This window comes from Porites lutea, chromosome 6, assembly GCF_958299795.1.
Source record: "Porites lutea chromosome 6, jaPorLute2.1, whole genome shotgun sequence".
In the NCBI taxonomy this organism is placed as follows: domain Eukaryota; kingdom Metazoa; phylum Cnidaria; class Anthozoa; order Scleractinia; family Poritidae; genus Porites; species Porites lutea.
Window position 1 is genome coordinate 32,593,818 of NC_133206.1, and position 22,317 is coordinate 32,616,134.

Sequence of the window (22,317 nt, forward strand, 5' to 3'; positions counted from 1 at the left end):
TAACGACCGGATTGCTTGTGCATGACTTTTAAAGGGGCACTGTACGCCCCAGAAATTATTGTCATAAGTTTGTTGACACCATTAGAGTTTACCAGGCAGATTTCGGACATAATAATCACTGCTGTTTAAGTTTAACAAATTCATTTATAGATAATTGGCAGCAATCACGTTGTTAAGGGATACAAAACCAAACCAGTATAAAATAATCAAAACGCGTTTATTAAACAGTGTGATTTTCAATCATGGCTTTGCGCATCTACAGCCAGAAGTATAAGCATATAAGTTACCACTCACTTGATCTTCTCACAAATAAATTTACCATTGACAGGCTGGCATCCAAGATTTGAGGTGATCAAGCAAATGTGTACGTTCACAGCAAGGCCGCCTGCTACCTGAAGTGTTTCTACTCTACTTAGGCATGGATTGGAGAAAAAATATCGTGAACTCGCCGAAATCTAAGACTCCTTCTTACTGATATTTGCTTCACATCCGGGTTTCCTTGTCTGCGAAACACAATAATCGCATTGCCAAGAGTGTGTTCTCGTGCGTCACGTGACCCTGGTACCCCGAAAAGGTACCAATGGAAACAAAAAGCGATTGTCGTCCAAAATGCGATTTCCTGGGAAACAAGAAAAACAGAATGCTAGCCTTGAAACTGAAAGGTCGTATATTGTATAACACTGGGATGATCTATAATAGAGGGTCAAACGTAATCTTTGGGCAACATTTGTCAGTTGATTTATAAAACTTGTTTTAGGAATATATTATTTGCCCTCTTTTGCTTATCTGAGTGTAATCTGGCTAACAAATTATAAGTCGGTTTCTGCCACCTTTTGGCATATTTCAGAGCAAAATACCCTTAAAACCACGAGTACGACTTTGGAAATTCGAGACACATTTTCTTTCCCCGTCACCCATTCCTGTTGCTCCTGAGTAAGAACTAGTATTAGAAAAGAAAAGTAAAGGATATGATTGGTGTTACAACTGTTTATCTTCATGAGGCACGTGTCCATTGTTCTAAAAGTTGTTACCGATCTCGTAGTCAGATCAATGGACCCCGCTGGCCAGCCTACGTAATCAGTCTTTCTTGAAAACATCAGTAGAAAAGCCCAACGCTCCGTAAGGAATATCCGTAAAACCAACCCAGTTTTCATTTCTTCGATTCAATAGCGAAAAAAAGTGGTTAGTTTTAGAATAGCTGCCCGAACAGAAGAGTTGGGACCTTTTTCTTTTAAAAAGGGAAATAAACTAGCCTGACGAATTCAGCCACCTCGAAACGTCTCCAGCGACAGGGGGTCATGCAGACTGCGGACCCAGTCGGACAGGCGGCTCAGTATATTTTGCAGCTAAGCTAGGGAAACACTGCACATTTCGGGGGAATGGAATGGATAAAGATGAGGTGGGTAAGAAAAGAAAAAAAAGAAGCCTCGCCTGTAGTCGATGCTTCATTGCCGAATCCTCAGCCTGAGTGCATCCAGTCAACTTACGATTTTTATCGTCAATAGGTTGCCTAGCAAAAGCGCCAGAGAAATGCCGATCTGTGGTCCTCCACCTACCTTGGAGGAGCTGCTACTACACAATCAGCGAATGAAGACGTTTGCGATTCAACGACCAAACCGGGACGCTCCTCTTTAGAAGGATTAGTCTTCCTCAGCTACTGAAATGTTTTTTGGTCTGCTTATACCAACCTTGTTAGTCGATATGGTAAAACGACACCCGCCTGTTGTACATGACGTAAGTGATTTTTGATCCTTCATCTTTTAAGAGGGAACAACTTCATTTGCTGCTTGTTAATCCTTCCAACCTGCATCACTCACTTGGCATGAAGAGAGGGTGGGAGGGGTGATTTGTTTGTCTTAGTTAGGGGCTAGGTTAAACTGTTAATAACACATGCTGGTTTGCCAACTCTGATATAATAATCCTTATTCAGTATCTCATACAGTGGTTATTGCTGAAACACGTATATTGGAATGACAGGATAAGTTCCTTGAGAACTTATTAATTAATAATTCACGACGAAGATCTATAGAAAATGAATGCTTCATAAGCTTCCTCAGATATGATAAAACAAGGGTGAAATTTGCTCATTAATAATCACTGGAGACAGCAAAGACAAAACGAGTTTTGTTCCCATTTTCTTAAAAGTGTATTTAAGATAAACACAAGGACTATGTAATAAATGAATAGATCTAAAAGAAGATTTATGCAGCTGTTTAATTAACTCAGATTTTGAGATTTACTGTGTATTCTGCAAGGCACTTTGTTACGCAAAATTTACAGGGAATATGTATTTGTAATTGTACAATGAAACTAGGAACTAAATTTGATATTGTGGTTTTTTAAAATATTTTTTTTCAAATTTCATGGACATAATTCCTTTTCTTCAGATCATTATAGGTGCCTCAGCTCCCGTGAAAGTGTAAACCTTTGGCAACAATGCACAGCAACCTCTGTCCCCACCCCCGCCCCCCTTTACCTCTTCACCCCCTCCCCGCCCTCCGACCAAAATATGGACGAGGTGTCTCATAAAACCTGTTCAAATTGTCGGGTTAATTTTTCTTATGCGCTCGAGTGCGTGAGTCAACTTCATTCTCAGTTTTGTCACATAATCAGTAAAATTATTCTGTCTTTCAATGAAGTTAAATAACTTCCGGTTAGCTCAGGGATCTCAATGGCATAGCCTTTCCTTGAAGCGATTTCAATCAAATTGGACGATTTTGACTGACTCGTTTTGATTTATTCAGTACATCATCCGGGTGAGTGGACTTTTCATCTTCAAAGGATGGTGTTATTTTGCAGATAATAAAAATTAAAACACACGCTCACACTAAAATAGCTAAAAATCACGCTCTAGTCATTTTACTTCCTTATTTGGTGGGCAGTTTCCCAGAAGCGTATAATGATCCCAAGAAGTTGGACGTCAGCTGACGTCACGCAGCCGTAGATTAAAAACTAAATCCGAACATCCTGCTGGTGAATAAACCATCCCAGATAAGTCCACACGAAGTTTTACAGTCGTTATTGATTAATACAGTCTATCATTTACTAGTGAATGATAATAAGGGAGAGGGGGGGACGGGGCTTATTAACTTTCTTTCCCTGAAAAGGCTAGGGAGGGCTCTCTTCTCACGAAAACGTTTTCTTTTGTACTTACAAATTAACGCTTAATTTCAGACTAGTCTCCTCAGAGGTCTTGGGAAGCAGCAAACCGTTTTAGCAACAGCCTTATTTGAGGCTTGTTCACTACTTGACCATTTTTTTTGTGCTTATGATGTTTTCAGTACAAAAAATTCCTAACAAGCTGCAGTAGACAAACAAACATGTGTTTATAATGCTGTTTACATCTTTCCCCCACCCCCCCCCCCCCTTTCTCCCCACCTATTATTTCCCATAATTAATTGTCTCCGTTTCATAAAACACTACATGTATTACATTTGAAATCAGCGCGCGCGGTAGAAGTTGTTTTCCGTGGTCAGTTAATTTTCTAGTGGTAAGCGTGAAGCAAGAGAAAAGTAAGAGACCTGCAATTCTATAACTTTGAAGAGCTTTATTGCTATTACCGGTATTTTCGCATTCTTATAAGGAATGCCAGTTTAAAAAATGGAGAAGAATGGCTTTATTAGCGATTGCTTAGTCACATATGACCTCACCATTCGGCCGATTTGAATTTGTGAGGCGGGCCATCTTAAATCATTGATATCTAGAAAAACTATTCTAAAGCAAAGCAAAGTGGTTTTAAAAATATACATCAAAACTACACGCAACATCTCAATGAAAAAGTGGCGCCTCGCGTTACTGTTCGAGAAGATTGTCTTAAATGCTTTACAAAACTTAAATTAGATGATTAAAATTGTCAGTTTTTGAACAATCATCCTCATCTATTGAATGCCAGTTTGAAAAGCTACTACCTCAACGGAAAATCAGATAAACGTCGACTACCATCAACGAATCGGCTTCAATCTCCTCCAATATTTTATTCGCTTTTCCATCATCTACTGCAGACCTGTTTCTTAGTATGCTTTTACTCATCCTAGACAGAGATCATGTTATCATATTTGGCTTAAAGAAACATCTTATAACTGAGTATAAGTCTAGTATACGAGTGTGATATGCAAATCAGCTAAGGAATGGTATCTAGTGTTTGCGCACCAGCTGACAGTTCCAGCCATTTTTGACTCGTCACACATCGCTCTTCCTCCTCCTTCTCCTCCTCATACTTATTTTATTGGGAAGGTGTTGCGTGACTCGACCACTGAGAAAACTACGTAGTTCCTTTCACAAGTTCATTTAATTTAGTTAGCGAGAGTTATACAAACGGTCGTTTTTCAAGAGTCTTATGACATTCTAACTAGATCAATTTACAATACATTATGTACGTCAATTTCATTATAAGTTTACGCATCGACAGCCAGAAGTAAAAGCTTGTATTTTTTTAGCTGAATCTAGATACATTGACAACATCTTCTCACATAAATATTTTCCATTGACAGGGTTGCATCCAAGATTTGTTGTCTTATAGCAAACATGTTCTTTCACACCATGGGTTTGATTAATCCGAAGGAATTTTTCTTCTTTTAAGCAAGGGTTGAAGCTAGTGCCATGGTCCCGACGAAATCTAAGATTCTTTTCTGCTGATGTTTTCTTGAGCAGGCTTCTTTCTACCGATACTTGCTTCACACCCGGGTTGGCCTGCCTGCGAAACACCTTATATATCGCATTCCCAAGAGTATCTTCTCGTGCGTTACGTGGCCTTGGGCCAGCACGCACGGACCAATGGAAACATACAGCGATTGTGATGCAAAAGGCGATTTCCTATAAAACAAGATAAACAGGTTATAAATTGTATAACAATGGGATTAGCTATATATGGATGGTCAATCGTAAACTTGTTAAGTTGTTTTAGGAATATACTGTTTTTTTATCCGGGGCACGTGTCCATACTTGTTTATATACCATCCTCGTAGTCAGTGTACCCCGCTGGCTAGCCTACGTAATCTTCTTTCTAGAAAACATCAGTAGAAAAGCCCAACGCTCCGTAAGGAACATCCGCGAAACCAATTCAGTTTTCATTTCTTCGACTCAATAACGAAAAAAGCGGTAAGTTTTAGAATAACTGGGCGAACAGGGGAGTTGTGACCTTTTCCTTCTAAAAATGGAAATCTCTAGCTTGACGAATTTAGCCGCCTCACTGAACGTCTCCAGCGACAGGGGGTCATGCAGACTGCGGACCGAGTCGGACGGGCAGCTCAGTACATTTTGCAGCTAAGCTAGGAAAACACTGCGCATTTCGGGAAAAAGGAATTGATAAAGATGAGGTGGGTAAGAAAAGAAAGAAAAGAAGCCTCGCCTGTAGTCGATGCTTCATAATTGCAGAATCCTCAGCCTGAGTGCGTTACGTCCAGCCAACTTCCGATTTTTATCGTCAATAGTTTACCTAGTAAAAACGCCAGAGAAATGTCCTCCTGACCCACCTTTCAAAAGCTGCTACTACACAATCAGCGAATGAAGACGTTTGCGATTCAACGACCGAACCGGGATTTGGGGCCGTGTCCTCTTCCTCAGTTACAGAAATGATTTTTGGTCTGCTTATACCCACCTTTTAAGTCGATATGGTAAAACGACACCTCCTGTTGTAATTGTTGTAAATAAAGTGATTTTTCTTGTTATTTAATTTTTTTTTTTCATTGGTTTTTTCTTTCACGACCTTTTGCCCCGGTTTCAGCTGAAATTTTCAAAACAAGTTTGTAGGCGTGCAAGTATTCCAAATCACTTCCTGTATGCATACTAATAAAGACCATTATAAATACCGAGATCAAATGTTTGACACTTTAGCATTTTTCCCCATGTTTTTTTAACACTGGCTATTTTCATTTTGTTTCTATTTTTTGCCGTCCCATTCTCTAGTGAGACACGAGATCAAGGACTGTTGGACTCAGTTTCCCCTGTTGAACACAGTTGGCGGGATTCGGTGGGTTTCCAACCGGCTTCCAAGCTAAGGTCTTTGCAGCGGAAAATAACGTTGTGTGTGGGAACAGTCACTAACGCTATGTTCACATTATGCCGGATAGTTTTTGCGCCGCCACGAAAATCATACCGGTTAGGGCTTCTGTTCACACATAAAAACGGTGATTTTGGCGCGATTTCTGTGACGTAGCAAAGCTGTGCCGCGCCGATCTCGAAAGTGGAGCGTCACGTATCGGATACTAGGTTTTGTGTCATACGCAAGTAAATAATCAGGAGCAAACACTCCAACCCATTAACACGGAAGTAAATAGTTAGGAATGAGGACTAGAATTTAGTGCGACAAACTCTCTCGGCCAACGTCCCAGCACGGTCTCCGATGTGTGTGAACAACTTGTGCCGCTCCAAGCCGTTCCTGTTCATGCTACACCAAATAGCTTTTCGTTTTTTTTTCTACGTAGTAAAAAACTTAAAAATGAACTGAACGTGGGAGTTGTAAGTATTGAGGTGGATGGCCACTGTCGCGTTATTTTCCCGTATGAATTCGCGTAAATAAAATAGAGGCAATGTATGAAAGGTCACGTGTAACGTAAAAGTTGAACCTCGCTCAACGTTTACGTTTACGCGTGGCCTTTCATACATATAGCCTCTATTTCATTTACGCATGGAAATTTTACGCGCGTTCGCACGGAAATATTACGCGACCTTAGAATCAACCCTTAGTCAGTTTGGGGTAAGGACGGCGGAAGGAAGGACTTTACATACTTAGGTTTTGTCAGTGTTATTTATAAAGCATAAGTTTATGAAGACGCAGCACGTGCACAGGAGAATTACGGAGACTTCTTCCATATCCAGCCTGAGCAAGCGTGACCGCACCACTAAGCCTCCCTTCCCTCCGTCCTTTAGGTGTGGCCTTCGGGATAACAACCTAGCACCGTGAAAAGATATTCAGCCACCGAAACAAGGACAACGAAAAGCGAATATCTTTGTGGAAGGTTCGGCAACACTGAAATGCATGGGAACTAACAGCTGAAGAGGCAGCGGCTATGAAGTACGAAGACTCATGACGACCGGATTGCTTGTGCATAACTTTTAAAGGGGCACTGTACGCCTCAGAAATTATTGTCATAAGTTTGTTAAAGTCATTAGAGTTTACCAAGCAGGTTTCTGATATAAATAATCACTGCCGTTTAATTTAAGAAATTTATTTATAGATAATTGGCTGCAGTCACTTTGTTTAGGGTTAACAAACCAAACCAGTAAAAAATAATCAAAACGCGTTTATTAAACAGTGTGATTTTCAATCATGGCTTTGCGCATCTACCGCTGACTTTATCTTCTCACATAAAAATTTACCATTGACAGGCTGGCATCCAATATTTGAGGTGATCAAGCAGACGTGTACGTTCACAGCAAGGTCGCCTGCTACCTGAAGTGTTTCTACTCTACTTAGGCATGGATTGGAGAAGATATCATGATTTCGCCGAAATCTAAGACTCCTTCTTACTGATACTTGCTTCACATCCGGGTTTGCTTGGTTGCGAAACACTTTAATCGCATTGCCAAGAGCGTGTTCTCGTGCGTCACGTGATCCTGGTACCGCCCACACGTACCAATGGAAGCAAACAGCGATTGTCGTCCAAACGCGATTTCCTGGAAAACTAGATAAACAGAATGCTAGCCTTAAAACTGAAAGGTCGTATATTGTATAACACTGGGATGATCTATAATAGAGGGTCAAACGTAATCTTTGGACAACATTTTTCAGTTGATTTATAAAATTTGTTTTAGATTATTTGCCCTCTTTTACTTATCTAAGTGTAAACTGGCTAACAAATTATATGTCGGTTTCTGCCACCTTTTGGTATATTTCACAGTAAAAAAACCCTTTAACACGAGCACGACTTTGAAAATTCGAGACACATTTTCGTTCCCCGTCACTCATTCATGTTGCTCCTGAGTAAGAACTAGTATTAAAAAAGAAAAGTAAGGGATATGATTGGTGTTACAACTGTTTATCTGCATGGGACACGTCTCCATGGTTCTAAAACTTGTTACCGACCTCCTAGTCAGATCAATGGACCCCGCCGGCTAGCCAAGATAATCTTCTTTCTTAAAATCATCAGTAGAAAAGCCCAACGCTACGTAAGGAATATCCGTAAAACCAACCCCGTTTTCATTTCTTCGATTCAATGGCGAAAAAAAGTGGCTAGTTTTAGACCAGCTGGCCGAACGGAACAGTTGGGACCTTTTTCTTCTAAAAATGGAAATGCACTAGCCTGACGAATTCAGCCGCCTCGAAACGTCTTCAGCGACAGGGGGTCAGCGGACTGCGGACTGAGTCGGACAGGCGGCTCAGTATATTTTGCAGCTAAGCTAGGGAAACACTGCGCATTTCGGGAAAAAGGGATGGATAAAGATGAGGTGGGTAAGAAAAGAAAAAAAAGAAGCCTCGCCTGTCGTCGGTGCTTCATTGCCGAATCCTCAGCCTGAGTGCATCCAGTCAACTAACGATTTTTATCGTCAATAGGTGCCTAGCAAAAACGTCAGAGAAATGCCGATCTGTAGTCCTCCACCCGCCTTGCAGGAGCTGCTACTACACAATCAGCGAATGAAGACGTTAACGATTCAACGACCGAACCAGGACGCTCCTCTTTAGAAGGATAAGTCTTCCTCAGCTACTGAAATGTTTTTTGGTCTGCTTATACCCACGTTTTTAGTCGATATGGTAAAACGACACGTTCTGTTGTACATGACGTAAGTGATTTTTGATCCTTCAGCTTTTAAATGGGAATATCTTCATTTGCTGCTTGTTAATCCTTCCAACCTACATCACTCACTTGGCATGAAGAGAGGGTGGAAGGGGTGATTTGTTTGTCTTAGTTAGGGGCTAGGTTAAACTGTTAATAACACATGCTGGTATGCCAACTCTGATATAATAATCCTTATTCAGTATCTCGTACAGTGGTTATGGCCGAAACACGTATATTGGAATGACAGGATAAGTTCCTTGATAACTTACTAATTAATAATTCACGAAGAAGATCTATAGAAAATGAATGCTTCATAATCTTCCTCAGATATGATAAAACAAGGGTGAAATTTGCTTATTAATAATCACTGGAGACAGCAAAGACAAAACGAGTTTTGTTCCTATTTTCTTAAAAGTGTATTTAAGATAAACACAAGGACTATTCAATAAATGAATAGATCAAAAAGAAGGGTTTTGCAGCTGTTTAATTAACTCAGATTTTGAGATTTACTGTGTATTCTGCAAGGCACTTTGTTACGCAAAATTTACAGGGAATATGTATTTGTAATTGTACAATCAAACCAGGAACTAAATTTGATATTGTGGTTTTTTAAAATATTTTTTTTCAAATTTCATGGACATAATTCCTTTTCTTCAGATCATTATAGGTGCCTCAGCTCCCGTGAAAGTGTAAACCTTTGGCAACAACACACAGCAACCTCTGTTCCCACCCCCCGCCCCCCCCCCCCCCCCCCTTTACCTCTCCACCACCTCCACGCCCTCCGACCAAAATATAGCGGGGCGTCTAATAAAACCTGTTCAAATTGTCGGGTTAATTTTTCTTACGCGCTCGAGTGCGTGAGTCAACTTCATTCTCAGTTTTGTCACATAATCAGTAAAATTATTGTCTTTCAATGAAATTAAATAACTTCCGGTTAGCTCAGGGATCTCAATGGCATAGCCTTTCCTTGAAACGATTTCAATCAAATTGGACGATTGTGACTGGCTCGTTTTGATTTATTCAGTACGTCATCCGGGTGAGCGGACTTTTCATCTTCAAAGGATGGTGTTATTTCGCAAATAATAAAAATTAAAACACACGCTCACACTAAAATAGCTTAAAATCATGCTCTAGTCATTTTACTTCCTTATTTGGTGGGCAGTTTCCCAGAAGCGTATAATGATCCCAAGAAGTTGGACGTCAGCTGACGTCACGCAGCCGTAGATTAAAAACTAAATCCGAACCTCCAGCTGGTGAATAAACCATCCCAGATAAGTCCATACAAAGTTTTACGGTCGTTATTGATTTATACAGTCTATCATTTACTAGTGAATGATAATAAGAGAGAGGGGAACCTGCAATTCTATAACTTTTAGAGCTTTATTGCTATTACCGGTATTTTCGCATTCTTATAAGGAATGCCAGTTTAAAAAATAGAGAAGAATGGCTTTATACGATTACTTAGTCACATATGACCTAACCATTTGGCCGATTTGAATTTGTGAGGCGGGCCATCTTAAATCATTGATATCTAGAAAAACTATTCTAAAGCAAAGTGGTTTCAAAAATATACATCAAAATCACACGCAACATCTCAATGAAAAAGTGGCGCCTCGCGTTACTGTTCGAGAAGATTGTCTTAAATGCTTTATAAAACTTAAATTAGATGATTAAAATTGTCAGTTTTTGGACAACCATCCTCATCTATTGAATGCCAGTTTGAAAAGCTACTACCTCAACGGAAGATCAGATAAACGTCGACTACCATTAACGAATCGGCTTCAATCTCCTCCAATATTTTATTCGATTTTCCATCATTTACTGCAGACCTGTTTCTTAGTATGCTTTTACTCATCCTAGACAGAGATCATGTTATCATATTTGGCTTAAAGAAACATCTTATAACTGAGTATAAGTCTAGTATACGAGTGTGATATGCAAATCAGCTAAGGAATGGTATCTAGTGTGTTTGCGCAGCAGCTGACAGTTCCAGCCATTTTTGACTCGTCACACATCGCTCCTCCTCCTCCTTCTCCTCCTCATACTTATTTTATTGGGAAGGTGTTGCGTGACTCGACCACTGAGAAAACTACGTAGTTCCTTACACAAGTTCATTTAATTTAGTTAGCGAGAGTTATACAAACGGTCGTTTTTCAAGAGTCTTATGACATTCTAACTAGATCAATTTACAATACATTATGTACGTCAATTTCATTATGGGTTTACGCATCGACAGCCGGAAATATAAGCTTGTATTTTACCAGCCGAATCTCGATACATTGACAACATCTTCTCACATAAATATTTTCCATTGACAGGGCTGCATCCAAAAGTTGTTGTGTTATAGCAAACGTGTTCTTTCACACCATGGGTTTGATTAACCCGAAGAAGTTTTTCTTCTTTTAGGCAAGGGTTGAAGCTAGTGCCACGGTCTCGACGAAATCTAAGATTCTTTTCTGCTGATGTTTTCTTGAGTAGGCTTCTTTCTACTGATACTTGCTTCACACCCAGGTTGGCCTGCCTGCGAAACACCTTATAAATCGCATTACCAAGAGTATCTTCTCGTGCGTTACGTGGCCTTGGGCCAGCACGCACGGACCAATGGAAACATACAGCGAATGTGATGCAAAAGGCGATTTCCTATAAAACAAGATAAACAGGTTATAAATTGTATAACACTGGGATTAGCTATATATGGATGGTCAATCGTAATCTTGTTCAGTTGTTTTAGGAATATACCAGTAATAGTTGACACTACAGCTGCCCCCGTTCTCTATATTGTCGGTCAATAGTATTCTTGCTGGTTGTGTAGCTCTTTGAAATATACCGATTCATAATGAAGATTTTCACACATATTCCATACAATAGGTGAGATAAATACAGGAAACGCAAGGTTTTAATACACAGTTTTAGCTCGATTTACACAGCTTTGATCAAAACATTCTCAGTTTCGAGAATAGTTTATTCTAAAGCATAAGAAAAGATTTAATTAGAAGTTGAATTTTTCGTTATTTCTCGTTCACTTTTTACATTCGGTTCATTTTATTTGCCGGAAAGTAAGCCAAATTAAAAGGACGTTTGATCGATTCACGCTCGCGCATTCTAGTCTTATTTGAAACTTTATAACGGAAGGAAATCTGTGAGCAGGAAAAAAGTCGGCACAGAATTCGATTGTCGGCGAATTTCTGTAATTGTCCATCAATCTGCTAGTGTTAAGCTAGCCGTTGTTCACTCGTCTTGCTTGTTTGGGGCTGAGTCTTATTCCGGTCAAAGAGAGAGAAAGCGTGTCTGGCAAGGTTTCCAATATAAATCAAAGATTTGTGAACTCGTGTCTGGCAAGCTCTCCAAGTGTTCATATATACACAGTTAAACGCACCTTATAACCCCATCTGCGCTTAACGAGTGTCTTTTGGTCCATAACTTTCAAAACAACTGCTCCACAGAATGTCACTGTGTAACGCAATAGAGTATCGAAGTATGACTGCACAATAAATGTCACAAAATCTACCTGGGCGGTCCCTTCGGGATTTTCTGTCTTTACGTCATCCTAACCATTTCGTACTTGCGGGCGCAAACAATAGAAACGTCATCATTACCTACCGATTCCTCGCGGCCCCTGTTCGAGCAAATCGAGATTTTTTCTAGTATACTGACTGTATATTTGAACTGTAAGTACTGTCCTTTACTAGGGTGCCTCCTCGGGATTTCGCCTCTGGGCGAAATCCCTGCGGGGGCAACTATTTGTTTATCCGGGGCACGTGTCCATACTTGTTTAGATACCTTCCTCGTAGTCAGTGTACCCCGCTGGCTAGCCTACGTAATCTTCTTTCTTGAAAACATCAGTAGAAAAGCCCAACGCTCCGTAAGGAACATCCGTGAAACAAATTCAGTTTTCATTTCTTTGACTCAATAACGAAAAAAGCGGTAAGTTTTAGAATAACTGGGCGAAAAGGGGAGTTGGGACCTTTTCCTTCTAAAAATGGAAATCACTAGCCTGACGAATTTTAGCTGCCTCAGTGAACGTCTCCAGCGTCAGGGCGTCATGCGGACTGCGGACCGAGTCCCGAGTCGGACGGGCAGCTCAGTATATTTTGCAGCCAAGCTAGGAAAACACTGCGCATTTCGGGAAAAAGGGATCGATAAAGATGAGGTGGGTAAGAATAGAAAGAAAAGAAGTCTCGCCTGTAGTCGATGCTTCATTGCAGAATCCTCAACCTGAGTGCTTTACGTCCAGTCAACTTCCGATGTTTATCGTCAATAGTTTACCTAGTAAAAACGCCAGAGAAATGCCGATCTGTAGTCCTCCTGACCCACCTTTCAAAAGCTGCTACTACACAATCAGCGAATGAAGACGTTTGCGATTCAACGACCGAACCGGGATTTGGGGCCGTGTCCTCTTCCTCAGTTACAGAAATGATTTTTGGTCTGCATATACCCACCTTTTAAGTCGATATGGTAAAACGACACCTCCTGTTGTAATTGTTGTAAATAAAGTGATTTTTGATCCTTCCTCTTTTAAGAGGGAATTAACTTCATTTGCTGCTTGTTAATCTTTCCTCCCTGCATCACCGATATAAAGAAGAAGACTAGTTTACTCCAGGAGAATTAAATAGCTACCCCCCACTCCATGTTCATAAAAATAAATGTTACCATTTTTCTCTTTGTTAGCAATAGTCTTGTTATTTAATTTTTTTTTTTTTACATTGGTTTTTTCTTTCACGACCTTTTGCCCCGGTTTCAGCTGAAATTTTCAAAACAAGTCTGTACGCGTGCAAGTATTCCAAATCACTTCCTGTATGCATACTAATAAAAACCATTATAAATACCGAGATCAAATGTTTGACACTTAAGCATTTTTCCCCATGTTTTTTTAACACTGGCTATTTTCATTTTGTTTCCATTTTTTGCCGTCCTATTCTCTAGTTGTGAGACACGACATCAAGGACTGTTGGACTCTTGTCCCTGTTGAACACAGTTGGCGGGATTCGGTGGGTTTCCAACCGGCTTCTAAGCTAAGGTCTTTGCAGCGGAATATAACGTTTTGTGACATACGGAAGTAAATAATCAGGAGCAAACACTCGAACCCATTGACACGGAAGTAAATATTTAGGAATGAGGACTAGAATTTAGTGCGACAAACTCTCTCGGCCAACGTGCCAGCACGATCTCCGATGTGTGTGAGCAACTTGTGCCGCTCCAAGCCGTTCCTGTTCATGCTACACCAAATAGCTTTTCGTTTTTTTTTTCTACGTAGTAAAAAACTTAAAAATGAACTGAACGTGGGAGTTGTAAGTATTGAGATGGATTTCCACTGTCGCGTTATTTTCCCGTATGAATTCGCGTAAATAAAATAGAGGCAATGTATGAAAGGTCACGTGTAACGTAAAAGTTGAACCTCGCTCAACTTTTACGTTTACGTGTGGCCTTTCATACATAGCCTCTATTTCATTTACGCATGGAAATTTTACGAGCGTTCACACGGAAATATTACGCGACCTTAGAAGTCAACCCTTAGTCAGTTTGGGGTAACGACGGCGGAAGGAAGGAATTTACATACTTAGGTTTTCTCAGTGTTATTCAGTGTAAAGCATAAGTTTGTGAAGACGCAGCACGTGCACAGGAGAATTACGGAGACTTCTTCCATCGCGTGACTGCACCACTAAGCCTCCCTTCCCTCCGTCCCTTAGGTGTGGCCGTCGGGATAATAACCTAGGACCGTAAAAAGGTACATATTCAGCCACCGAAACCAGGACAACGAAAAGCGAATATCTTGGTGGAAGGTCCGGCAACACTGAAATGCATGGGAACTAACAGCTGAAGAGGCGGCGGCTATGAACTACGAATGGAAATAGATAATAAACTGAATTTTTCTAAACATATATCAAATATCAAATGTATGCAAAAAGATTAATAATCAATTAAATGTTATGTTGCGCTTTCGAAAACTCATACGTAGGGAAATCTTAATCAAACTTTACAAAGCGTATATTTTACCTCACTTTTATTATTGCTCCTCTGTCTGGCACTTTTGTGGAGCGCGCGATGCGGATAAGCTTGAAGTTTTAAATAAAAGAATACTTAGATTTATACTTGGAGATTAATCGTCTCCATTCAACACTCTTCTCTCAAAAGTCAGCTCTACTTCGCTGTGTAACAAACGCATTCAAAATTTCCTCAATCTGTTATATAAGAGTTTGTTTTTCACTCATTTTCCTACTTGTATGAAGAATATGTTTTCACTCCGGCCCTCTTCCTATGATCTTCGTGGCAACTACATTCTTTCACTAAGTAAACCTAAAACAACTACCTATGGTCTTAACTCCTTTTCTTACTTTTCAGCTAAGCAGTGGAATGCACTGCCGGACTTTTTTCGTACCGGTTTTTTTGCAGACTTTAAGAATAAAATACAGGATGTTACCTTCATGTAGATTCTTTTTTGCCTGACATACTTAAACTTAAAATTGTGAATTGTAAATAATATTTTTTTATGTGTTTATTATTATTAATATTATTTTATTATTATTTCTTATAATGCATTTAATGCATATATATATTTCTATATTATTTTCATTTAATGTCAGCTCGAAGATATTAGCTTGTTAGCTACTCTAAAATTCGAGTATAAATAAAGTTTTATGTTATGTTATGTTACAACGACCGGATTGCTTGTGCATGACTTTTAAAGGGGCACTGTACGCCCCAGAAATTATTGTCATAAGTTTGTTGACACCAGTAGAGTTTACCAGGCAGATTTCGGATATAAATAATCACTGCTGTTTAAGTTTAACAAATTCATTTATAGATAATTGGCAGCAATCACGTTGTTTAGGGTTACAAAACCAAACCTGTATAAAATAATCAAAACGCGTTTATTAAACAGTGTGATTTTCAATCATAGCTTTGCGCATCTACAGCCAGAAGTATAAGCATATAAGTTACCAGCCGATTTTTTTACCACTGACTTGATCTTCTCACAAATAAATTTACCATTGACAGGCTGGCATCCAAGATTTGAGGTGATCAAGCAAATGTGTATGTTCACAGCAAGGCCGCCTGCTACCTGAAGTGTTTCTACTCTACTTAGGCATGGATTGAAGAAGATATCGTGATCTCGCCGAAATCTAAGACTCCTTCTTACTTATATTTGCTTCACATCCGGGTTTCCTTGTCTGCGAAACACTTTAATCGCATTGCCAAGAGTGTGTTCTCGTGCGTCACGTGACCCTGGTACCGCGCACACGTACCAGTGGAAACAAAAAGCGATTGTCGTCCAAAATGCGATTTCCTGGGAGACAAGAAAAACAGAATGCTAGCCTTAAAACTGAAAGGTCGTATATTGTATAACACTGGGATGATCTATAATAGAGGGTCAAACGTCATCTTTGGGCAACATTTGTCAGTTGATTTATAAAACTTGTTTTAGGGATATATTATTTGCCCTCTTTTGCTTATCGAGTGTAATCTGGCTAACAAATTATATGTCGGTTTCTGCCACCTTTTGGCATATTTCAGAGCAAAATACCCTTAAAACCACGAGTACGACTTTGGAAATTTGAGACACATTTTCTTTCCCCGTCACCCATTCCTGTTGCTCCTGAGTAAGAACTAGTATTAGAAAAGAAAAGTAAGGGATATGATTGGTGTTACAACTGTTTATCTCCATGAGGCACGTGTCCATTGTTCTAAAAGTTGTTACCGATCTCGTAGTCAGATCAATGGACCCCGCTGGCCAGCCTACGTAATCAGTCTTTCTTGAAAACATCAGTGGAAAAGCCCAACGCTCCGTAAGGAATATCCGTAAAACCAACCCAGTTTTCATTTCTTCGATTCAATAGCGAAAAAAAAAGTGGTTAGTTTTAGAATAGCTGCCCGAACAGAAGAGTTGGGACCTTTTTCTTTTAAAAAGGGAAATACACTAGCCTGACGAATTCAGCCACCTCGAAACGTCTCCAGCGACAGGGGGTCATGCGGACTGCGGACCGAGTCGGACAGGCGGCTCAGTATATTTTGCAGCTAAGCTAGGGAAACACTGCTCATTTCGGGGGAATGGAGTGGATAAAGATGAGGTGGGTAAGAAAAGAAAAAAAGAAGCCTCGCCTGTAGTCGATGCTTCATTGCCGAATCCTCAGCCTGAGTGCATCCAGTCAACTTACGATTTTTATCGTCAATAGGTTTCCTAGCAAAAGCGCCAGAGAAATGCCGATCTGTAGTCCTTGACCTACCTTGGAGGAGCTGCTACTACACAATCAGCGAATGAAGACGTTTGCGATTCAACGACCGAGCCGGGACGCTCTTCTTTAGAAGGATTAGTCTTCCTCAGCTACTGAAATGTTTTTTGGTCTGCTTATACCAACCTTTTTAGTCGATATGGTAAAACGACACCCGCCTGTTGTACATGACGTAAGTGATTTTTGATCCTTCATCTTTCAAGAGGGAATAACTTCATTTGCTGCTTGTTAATCCTTCCACCCTGCATCACTCACTTAGCATGAAGAGAGGGTGGGAGGGGTGATTTGTTTGTCTTAGTTAGGGGCTAGGTTAAACTGTTAATACCACATGCTGGTATGCCAACTCTGATATAATAATCCTTATTCAGTATCTCATACAGTGGTTATTGCCGAAACACGTATATTGGAATGACAGGATAAGTTCCTTGATAACTTACTAATTAATAATTCACGAAGAAGATCCATAGAAAATGAATGCTTCATAATCTTCCTCAGATATGATAAAACAAGGGTGAAATTTGCTTATTAATAATCACTGGAGACAGCAAAGACAAAACGAGTTTTGTTCCTATTTTCTTAAAAGTGTATTTAAGATAAACACAAGGACTATTCAATAAATGAATAGATCAAAAAGAAGGGTTTTGCAGCTGTTTAATTAACTCAGATTTTGAGATTTACTGTGTATTCTGCAAGGCACTTTGTTACGCAAAATTTACAGGGAATATGTATTTGTAATTGTACGATCAAACTAGAGACTAAATTTGATAACGTGGTTTTTTAAAACATTTTTTCAAATTTCATGGACATAATTCCTTTTCTTCAGGTCATTATAGGTGCCTCAGCTCCCGTGAAAGTGTAAACCTTTGGCAACAACACACAGCAACCTCCGCCCCCCACCCCCCTTTTACCTCTCCACCCCCTCCCCGCCGACTCCGACTGAAATATGGACGAGGCGTCTGATAAAAACTGTTCAAATTGTCAAGTTGATTTTTCTTACGCGCTCGGGTGCGTGACTCAACTTCATTCTCAGTTTTGTCACATAATAAGTAATTTGATTATGTCTTTGAATGAAATTAGATATTTCCGGTTAGCTCAGGGATCTCAATGGCATATCCTTTCCTTGAAACGATTTCAATCACTAGTGGAGGATTTTGACTGACTCCTTCAGTCCTTCAGTACATCATCCTGGTGAGTGGACTTTTCATCTTCAAAGATAGGTGTTATTTGGCAAATAATAAAAATTAAAACACACACTCACACTAAGATAGCTAAAAATCACGAACTAGTCATTTTACTTCCTTATTGGGAGGGAAGTTTCCCAGAAGCATGTAATGATCGCAAGAAGTTGGACGTCATGTAGGTGAGGGTTCAAAACTAAATCCGAACATCCAGCTGGTGAATAGACCATCCCAGATCAGTCCACACGAAGTTTTACAGTCGTTATTGATTAATACAGTCTATCATTTACTAGTGAATGATAATAAGGGAGAGAGGGAGAGGAGGCGTATTAACTTTCTTTCCCTGAAAAGACTAGGGAGAGCTCTCTTCTCACGTAAACGTTTTCTTTTGTAATTATAGATTAACATAGGTGCTGATCATGTGGTCATGTGAATGAAAACGCTCTATAGGTCCCAAACGCTTAGTTTCAGGCCAGTCTGTTCAGAGGTCTTGGGCAGCAATAGACCAGTTTAGCAACACTTTTATTTGAGGCTTGTTCAGTACTTGACCATTTTTTTTGCTTATGATGTTTTCATTACAAAAAATTCCTAACAAGCTGCAGTAGACGAACAAACATATGTTTGTGATGCTGCTTACATCTTTCCCCACCCCCCGCCCCTTTCTCTCCACCTATCATTTCCCATAATTGTCTCTGTTTCATAAAACACTACATGTATTACATTTGAAATCAGCGCGCGCGGTAGAAGTTGTTTTCCGTGGTCGGTTAATTTTCTAGCGGTAAGCGTGAAGCAAGAGAAATGTATGAGACCTGCAATTAAGAGTAAGAGCTTTATTGCTATTACCGGTATTTTTGCATTGTTATAAGAAACATCTTAAAGAAACATCTTATGACTGAAAATACGAGACATACGAGTGTGATATGCAAATCAGCTAAGAAATGGTATCTAGTGTGTTTGCACACCAGCTGACAGTTCCAGCCATTTTTGACTCGTCACACATCGCTCCTCCTCCTCCTCATTTTATTGGGAATGTGTTGCGTGACGAGACCACTGAGAAAACTATGTTCCTTTAACAAGCACGATCAACACTTATCACATTTCATTTCCTTTAGTCAGCGAGAGTTATACAAACGGTCGTTTTTCAAGAGTCTTATGACATTCTAACTAGATCAATTTACAATACATTATGTACGTCAATCTCATTATGGGTTTACGCATCGACAGCCAGAAGTATAAGCGAGCCTTTTTCCAGCCGAATCTTTAATTTACAGTTTGATTTCAGTCATGGATTTACACATTTACAGCCAGAAGTATAAGCTTGTGTTTTATTAGCCGCATCTAGATACGCTGCCAAGATCCCCTCACATAAATATCTTCCATCGACAGGGTTGCATCCAAGATTTGTTGTTTCATAACAAACATGTTCTTTCACACCATGGGTTGCAGTAATCATTAGTATTTTGACTTCTTTAACACAAGGGTTGAAGCTAGTAGCATGGTCTCGCCGAAATCTAAGATTCTCTTCTGCTGATGTTTTCTTGAGTAGGCTTCTTTCTACTGATACTTGCTTCACACCAGGGTTGGCCTGCCTGCGAAACACCTTATAAATCGCATTCCCAAGAGTATCTTCTCGTGCGTTACGTGGCCTTGGGCCAGCACGCACGGACCAATGGCAACATACAGCGATTGTGATGCACAAGGCGATTTCCTGTAAAACAAGATAAACAGGTTATAAATTGCATAACACTGGGATTAGCTATATATGGATGGTCAATCGTAATCTTGTTAAGTTGTTTAAGGAATATACTATTTGTTTATCCAGAGCACGTGTCCATACTTGTTTGTATACCAACCTCGTAGTCAGATCAATGGACCCCGTTGGCTAACCTACGTAATCTTCTTTCTTAAAGACATAAGTAGAAAAGCCCAACGCTCGGTAAGGAATATCCGTGAAACCAATTCACTTTTAATTTCTTCGATTCAATAACGAAAAAAGTGGCTAGTTTTAGAATAACTGGCCAAACAGAAGAGTTGGGACCTTTTCCTTCTAAAAATGGAAATCACTAGCTTGACGAATTCAGCCGCCTCAAAACGTCTCCAGCGACAGGGGGTCATTCGGACTGCGGACCGAGTTGGACGGGCGGCTCAGTATAATTTGCAGCTAGGCTAGGGAAACACTGCGCATTTCGGGAAAAAAGGGATTGATAAATATGAAATGGGTAAGAAAAGAAAGGAAAGAAGCCTTGCCTGTAGTCGATGCTTCATTGCAGAATCCTCAGCCTGAGTGCGTTACGTCCAGCCAACTTACTTTTTTATCGTCAATAGTTTACTTAGTAAAAACGCCAGAGAAATGCCGATCTGTAGTCCTCCACTTGCAAAAGCTGCTACTACACAATCAGCGAATGAAGACGTTTGCGATTCAACGACCGAACCGGGATTTGGGGCCGTCTCCTCTTCCTCAGTTACAGAAATGATTTTCGGTCTACTTATTCCCACCTTTTAAGTCGACATGTTAAAACGACACCTGTTGTACATGACGTAAGTGATTTTTGATCCTTCAAGGAATTAACTTCATTTGCTGCTTGTTAATTTCACCGATTTAAAGAAGAAGACTGGTTTACTCCAGGAGTGTTAAATAGCTATTTTTCCAAATACTCTCCCTCCATGTTAATAAAAATACATGTTAACATTTTTCTCTTTGTTTGCAATAGCCTTGTTATTTAGTATTTTTTTTTTACATTGGTTTTTTTCTTTCACGACCTTTTGCCCCGGTTTCAGCTGAAATTTCCAAAACAAGTCTGTACGTGCACGTATTCCAAATCACTTCCTGTATGCATACTAATAAAAACCGTTAGAATTACCGAGATCAAATGTTTGACACTTTAGCATTTTTCCCCATGATCATTTTTCTAACACTAGCTATTTCATTTTGTTTCTATTTTTTGCCGTCCTATTCTCTAGTTGTGAGACACGACATTAAGGACTGCTGGACTCCTGCCCCTGTTGAACACAGTTGGCGGAATTCGGTCCCGGGGATTCGGTGGGTTTCCGACCGCCTTCCAAGCTAAGGTCTTTGCAGCGGAAAATAACGTTGTGTGTGGGAACAGTCACTAACGCTATGTTCACATTATACCGGATAGGTTTTGCGCCACCTTGAAAATCATACCGGTTGGGGCTTCTGTTCGCACATAAGAAAGTTGTTTTCTGCGCGATTTCTGTGACGGAGCGAAGTTGTGCCACGCCGATCTCGAAAGTGGAGCGTGACATATCGGATCGCTAGATTTTGTGACATACGGAAGTAAATAATCATGAGCGAAGAATTGAACCCACTGACACGGAAGTAAATATTCATGAATAAGGACTAGGATTAATTAGTGCGCCAAACTCTCTTGGCCAGCGCCACGGCACGATCTCCGATGTGTGTGAACAACTTGTGCCGCTCTGGCCCGTTTCTGTTCGATTTCATGCTATGCCGAAAAGCTTTTCGTTTTTTTCTCTACGAAGTAAAAAACTTACAAATGAACTGAACTCGGGAGTTATAAGCCTTAAGGTGGATTTCCACTGTCGTGTTACTTTTCCGTATGCACGCGCGTAAAGAAAATAGAGGCAATGAATGAAAGGTCACGCGTAACGTAAAATTTGAACCTCGCACAACTTTTACGTTTACGCGTGGCCTTTAATTTCATACTTGCGTCTATTTCATTTACGCATGGAAATTTTACGTGCTTTAAATCAGCCCTTAGTTTGGCGTAACGACGGCGGAAGGAAGGACTTCATATACTTGGATTTTGTCAGTGTTATTTGTAAAGAATAAGTTTGTGAAAACGCAGCCCGTGCACAGGAGCTGAATTACAGCGACTTCTTCCCGCTTCAGCGTGAGCACGTGTGACCGCACCTCTAAGCTTTCCTTCCCTCCGTCCCTTGGGTGTTGCCGTCGGGATAACAGCCTAGCAGCGTAAAAAGGTACATATTCACCCACCGAAACCAGGACAACGAAAAGCAAATATCTTGGTGGAAGGTCCGGCAACACTGAAATGCAAGGGAACTAACAGCTGAAGAGGCGGCGGCTATGAACTACGAAGCGAAATTTTTTTACTAGACGCGATTTTCTTTGAACAGTAGGGTCCTTTTAAGCGCTAATTTCTCAAGAAATATTTACCAGCAACGAAATCGGAATATTTTGTATTATTGCCGAAT

The 22,317-nt window shown here is 40.2% G+C and overlaps 1 long non-coding RNA gene across 1 annotated transcript; it reads right to left on the reverse strand.

Annotated features, from left to right (window-relative positions):
- Positions 1–18,935: 18,935 nt before the first annotated feature.
- Positions 18,936–20,572, reverse strand: LOC140940535 (uncharacterized). The gene is made up of 2 exons (XR_012166357.1): positions 20,368–20,572; positions 18,936–19,828 (listed from the first exon to the last, which is right to left on the reverse strand). It is a non-coding gene; the product is annotated as an uncharacterized lncRNA (long non-coding RNA).
- Between the last annotated feature and the right edge of the window lie 1,745 nt (positions 20,573–22,317).